The sequence below is a fragment of the Cebus imitator genome, unplaced genomic scaffold (assembly GCF_001604975.1).
Source record: "Cebus imitator isolate Cc_AM_T3 unplaced genomic scaffold, Cebus_imitator-1.0 Scaffold263, whole genome shotgun sequence".
NCBI classification, from domain to species: Eukaryota; Metazoa; Chordata; class Mammalia; order Primates; family Cebidae; genus Cebus; species Cebus imitator.
Window position 1 is genome coordinate 198,656 of NW_016107578.1, and position 6,136 is coordinate 204,791.

The window sequence follows — 6,136 nt, forward strand, 5'->3', positions numbered from 1 at the left end:
CTGAACCTAGGAGGCGGAGGTTGCGGTGAGCCGAGATCGCGCCATTGCACTCCAGCCTGGGTAACATGAGTGAAACTCCGTCTCAAAAAAAAAAAAATAAAAAATAAATAAATAAAAATAATTTAGAGCAAATTTACATACTGTAGTAGAATACACATTCAACTGTGTGATTAAATGATTCACAGTCATCATATATTCCTCAAGAGAATGGCCCTTCGACAGTAAACACATTTTTGCCTTAAAACTAGTGCCAGGGGTCAAAGTGGCTCACATCTATAAATCCTAGCACTTCGAAAGGTTGCAGCAGGAAGATCACTTGAGCCCAGGAATTTGAGACCAGCCTGGGCAACATACTGAGACCCTGTCTCTACAAAAAGATAAACTTGGATTTAAAAAAATTGTTAAATAATAACCTAGTAGCTACATTCTCAGTTTATTCACTATGTAGACATTTAATGAGAAGATAAAAAAACTAAAATTCTGGCCAGGAGTGATGGCTTACTCCTATAACTCCAGCTTTTTGAAGTCAAGCACATTGCTTGAGTCAAGGAGTTTGAGACCAGCCTGGGCAATGTGGAAAGATCTGTCTCTACAAAAAAATCAAAAACATTAGCCGGGTGTGGTGGCATGCACCTGTAGTCCCAGCTACTTGGGAGACTGAGGTGGGAAGATTACTTCTTGCGCCTGGGAGGTGGTGGTTGCGGTGAGCCGAGATCACACAACTGCACTCCAGCCTGGGTGACAAAAGGAGACCCTGTCTCAAAACAATAAATAAACAAATACAAATATTAAACTTTTTTTATTTTTATAAAGATGGGGTTTCACCATGTTGGTCAGGCTGGTCTCGAACTCCCAACCTCAGGTGATCCGCCCGCCTTGGCCTCCAAAGTGCTTGGATTACAGGCGTGAGCCACCACGCCCGGCCAAAAATACTAAACTTTAACTGGACATCACTTTTACTAGACGCCTGAATATATTTGATGCTAAAAGTATGTGAATTTTTAACTGCTGTTTATAACAGAATCACCTGTGAAGTATTCTCATGGAAAAGTCTCACAAGTATTTAACAGATCATAAATACCATAAAAATTTCTTCAAAATCAGTACACCAATGAGGTTCCTGCCTATCCTGCTTTCACAATCATTTCAACACCAACTTACTCTATATAACAGCCGGGCAACCTACTTGTTTCAGATGCAATGCACAAATGCTTCAGCAGGAAACTAAAGTTTGCCGCATGCCTCTCAGGCCCCAAATCTTTTTTTTGAAATGGAGTTTCACCTTTTTTTTGCCCAGGCTGGAGTGCAACGGCATGATCTCAGCTCACTGCAACCTCCGCCTCCAGGATTCAAGCAATTCTCCTGCCTGACCTCCTGAGTAGCTGGGATTACAGGTGCTCATGCCTGGCTAATTTTTGTATTTTTAGTAGAGATGGAGGCCGGGCGCGGTGGCTCACGCCTGTAATCCCAGCACTTTGGGAGGCCGAGGCGGGTGGATCACAAGGTCAAGAGATCGAGACCATCCAGGTCAACATGGTGAAACCCCGTCTCTACTAAAAATACAAAAAATTAGCTGGGCATAGTGGCGCGTGCCTGTAATCCCAGCCACTCGGGAGGCTAAGGCAGGAGAACTGCCTGAACCCAGGAGGCGGAGGTTGCGGTGAGCCGAGATCATGCCATTGCACTCCAGCCTGGGTAACAAGAGCGAAACTCCGTCTTAAAAAAAATGTAGAGATGGGGTTTCCCCATGTCCACCAGTCTGGTCTCGAACTTCTGACCTCAGGAGATCTGCCCATCTCAGCCTCCCAAAATGCTGAGATTACAGGCATCAGCCACCAAGACCAGCTGAAAATCTCTTTATTTATTGTGTGAAGATGCCACTCAAATCCATTATTCCAAATCTCCCAAATCAAATCTTTCAAGGACGTGACACCAGTAAGGACAAGGCACTGAAATCTGCCAGGACTTTGCTAAGATAAAAAGCATCCAAGGCAAGAGTGGTGGCCGGTGCCTGTAATCCCAGCACTTTGGGAGGCCGAGGCGGGCAGATCACAAGGTCAGGAGTTCGAGACCAGCCTGGCCAACACAGGGTGAAACCCCATCTCTACTAACAATATAAAAATTAGCTGGGCGTGAAGGCAGGCACCTGTAATCCCAGCTACTAAGGAGGCTGAGGCAGGAGAATCACTCGAACCCGGGAAGCTGAGGTTGCGGTGAGCTGAGGTAGTGCCATTGTACTCCAGGCCTGGGCAACAAGAGTGAAACTCCATCTCAAAACAAACAAAAAACACAACTCCACAAGATGAATTAACTTGCTGACAAAATGTAGCAGGATGGCAATTCCAAGAGGTATAAATGAATAAAGGAATCACTCCTCTGGGGCCATGAAAGGTAATCAAAACAAACTGAGAAAAAGGATGAAAGTAGTCCATAAAGAGAAGGGGCCCCAGCCCAAAGAACACTGACTAAATACTTCTAACCCCCACATCTTGCTACAGCCTATAAGATAAATAAGGTGGTCTACTGTCTACTTAAAGAAAAGCGACTGACTTATGGAAGACTCCTTCCCCATCACTGATTCTACCTTCCCCTACCTGAGGCTTTAACCAGGGAGCACTGTATACATCTATGCGATCAAAATATTAGCATCTGTCCTTCAATGTCTTATTTAACATGAAGAATTTAAGAAAAACAAGAAGGAGAGTTAGGTTCCTCATGCTCAGGAATATGGGCCTCCAAGACTCTAAGAATACTAGAAAGAGCAAAAGGAATTTTTGCCTAGAGGCACCGAACAAGTTCAATCAGGAAAAAAAAAAACCCACAAACAATTAGGCACCTCTCCTACAGGAAGAGGTGGCTCAGCTCCAGGAAGATAGGAATACTGAAAAATACTGCCTGGTGGCCGCAAGGCCAAGCCTGGCAGTCATCACAGACCCTAATCTAAACTACAGACTATTCCAAACAACACAGAGGCCTCCACAGATTCCATTCACAAATCCCAGGGACCAGGAGCCACCCACATAGGCAAGAGGCCCTGGCACCACCGGACAGGGAGAGGAGCACCTGCCAGTGTCCTGCGGCCTCCCCGTTTTCCAGCTGTGAATGAGGCCCTGGTTCCCACACTTCATTCACAATCTGGGCGGCTGCTGTAACTACATCCCACGAGACCATACACAAAGCATCACGCACAGGCATAGCGGCAGCACTCTCAGCAATCCATGGACATCCCCAACCACAAATACCTGAGGAAAAGACAGCTTCGAGTCCTAAATTTGAATCCTAACTTCGGATGGCGCCTTGCGATTCCATGTGGACCACAAATATGCCATCACACCACTCATTTAAGAGAGCAAAACCTTGAAAGAGATTCAGCATCACTGAAATACCGGAGTCCAGAAAAGAAGACCACTGAAACTGACGCTTCGTTGTTGATCCATGTCACCTAAGCAATAACTTGCAATCAATGTTGGAAATGTGAAGAGATCCCTTACTCTCCCCAAATTTGGCCACTGAACTGGGGGAGAGCAAGCAGACAGTCGTACAACCAAACAATTTAGGCAGTAGATTAACTGGGGCAGAACCTCACGAGTAACCTCGAGAATCACAATCACTCAACTATGTGAGGAAATAAAAGGTAGAAAGGGGTTTTAAGTATCCACGTTTCGGGGCTCACGCTTGTACTCAAATATCGCACTAGAATGCGGTTCCAGGGAAAACAAATACTAGCAATCTGGAACAACATTCAACAACGAAAACAAATAAGCTAAAAGAAAGCTGAAACCCTCTCAAGTTTGAACCCTGATCTGGGAAAAAGCATGGCTGATCAGAGACTTGGGAACCGACGAACCCACAAAGGCTTCCTCTGCAATCCGCGTAAGAAGGGGCTTCCAAGGAGGGGATCCGCCTCTCCGCGCCCAGTAAGGACAAAGGAGGCGACGTTTCCCGCCTCGGGAACCTGGGACTCTCCTGCAACCGGGGGCGGGACCTGGACAAAGAGGAGGAGGGAGTAGGGAAGGGATCAGGAAAGGGGGTCGCCCGGCCGCGATGCTTAGGGCCGGAGGGGGTGTGTGCTCCCGGCACGTGCATGCGTCTCCGGCAGACTGCAACATAGCCTGGCCCGGGGGAGGCGGCGGCCCGGAGCCCGGTGCGCGCGCACCCCCCTCGCGTGGCGCCGCCGCCGGCCGAGGGGCCGCGTGGGGGGGAAGCGGCTGCGCGCGCACCGAGCCCTCGCCGCCGCCGCCGCCGCCATTTTGTTTCCTCCGCACAATGGGGGAGAGTTAACGGCTGAGCGCGGGAGGGAGGCCGGCGAGGGAGGAACGGCCAGGAGCCGGGGCGAAAGCACCGGGCGGAGGCGGCGAGCGCGGAACCCCCTCCAACCTCGTCACCGCGAACCCTCAGCGAGGAACTCGCTGAAGAGGGCGGCCGGGGGGAGGGGCAGAGGCGGGAGCTGGCCCGGCCGCCGCCACACTGACGCTTACCTTGTCGGCGTCCCCTTCTCCGACCGACCGCAGACGCCGCCACCGCCCTCCTGCCACAGCCCGCCGGGGTCTTCCCCCAAAAGCCACGCGGTGCGCGCCGGGTTGCTGAGTCCAACTGCAATGGCGAGAAGAGGAGGAGGAGTCCGGGCCGGGGGCGAGCGGGCGGGCTGGCGGGCGCGCGACGGGGAGGTGCGGGAACACGTGACCTGCCGAGGCCCCGCCCCCTTGACGCCGCGTTGCGCCCCGACGCAGGCCCAACCCAAATAAGAGGGAGAGGCGGAAAAAGATAAAGGAGGGGTAGGGGCGTGCATTGTCACGTGATGCAAGCGCGGTGGTTTGCGTGATGATCACGTGACGTCCTCACCTTTCCCTCCGCTTTCGATAGGTTGCTGGATCATGTGACAGTGGCGAAGTGAGCGGCTTCCTTCGCCATCTGACAAGGATTTCTGGCGCCTTCCCTGTGCTGTATTGGGAGTCCTCAGTCACGTGACGAGGTTGCCCTCTAGTTTTCGGTAAGGCGGTTTTAGAGCGGCCATTACCACGTGATGGAAAACAAGGGTGAGGGGCGGAGCCTCCTCACGCCTGCCACATTCCGCGCCTGCGCAGCCGCCATTTTACTCCCGTCGCCATGAGTACGTTGGCGGAAGTGGCTGTGAGACGCTTTAGCACATGTGTTCCTTTTTAGAGGCAGGATCTCCGCCGGAGACTTTCGGGCTTCTGCGGGGGTTGCTACGCACACCGCATCGCCCTTAAGACGCAAAGAAGGTCAGAGAGATGTGCGAGGAACGGCCAGGTCTAGCGCCTCTTCGTTGCTGCGTGGGATCGGCGCCACTGAGCCTCCGGGTTCTTCCGTCCCGCGGATTTGCCTTGGTGTATCCTTCTCAGGCCATAGCTTCTGAAGACCACAGCTGAGCTGGTCGGGATCCTTCAGCCCCTTTTCCCCTCCCCCATTGACGGAGAAACTGAGGCCAGGCACAGAAAGATCTCACCAGAGAGTTGACGGCCAGTTCCTGGGAAAGCCGGGGCTGGGACTCAACGGACCCTCGGCCAACAACAATGCGGAGCTCCGAAGTAAAGGCGCCCGTGACCGAGTGCCTTGTCCTTATAAGGGTGGTGTCCTTGAATATTCCCAGGCGCCTTGTGAGGTCCCTGATGTAAAATCGGTGCTTAAACTAAACCCCATTCTGCCAGGGTCAGGTTGGCGCTCCGCAGGCGTAGTAAGTAGGCAGGTTTGACAGATGCCCGTCTGTTGGTTCAAACGTTGCCAGGATTTGGAGCAAGAAGAGCAAAATGCTTCAAGGCTTAGCTTTCTTCCAGAAAAGAAATAAAAAAAAAGAGCAAGGAGATGTTGAAAATGAGTTTCCTGGCCGAGCGAGGTGACACGCCGGTAACCCCAGCACTTTGGGAAGCCGAGGCGGGCGAATCACTTGACTTCAGGAGTTGGAGACCAGCCTGGCCAGCATGGTGAAACACGGTCTCTACTAAGAATACAAAAAATTAGCCGGACGTGGTGGCAAGCGCTTGTAATCCCAGCCACTCGGGAGGCTGAAGCAGGAGAATCGCTTGAACATGGGAGGTGGAGGTTGCAGTGAACCAAGACTGCCACAGCACTCCAGCCTGGGCAACAGAGCGAGACTCCGTCTCAAAAAAAAAAAAAA

At 51.6% G+C, this 6,136-nt stretch overlaps 1 protein-coding gene across 6 annotated transcripts in view; it reads right to left on the reverse strand.

Annotated features, from left to right (window-relative positions):
- The window catches only part of ILF3 (interleukin enhancer binding factor 3), a 34,343-nt gene extending 29,643 nt beyond the window's left edge, over positions 1-4,700 (reverse strand). For all 6 annotated transcript variants that reach the window (XM_017499960.2, XM_017499958.2, XM_017499959.2 and 3 more), the window contains exon 1: positions 4,479-4,700. The gene's annotated coding sequence lies outside the window, so the exon portion shown is untranslated. The remainder of the gene's footprint in view (positions 1-4,478) is intronic.
- Between the last annotated feature and the right edge of the window lie 1,436 nt (positions 4,701-6,136).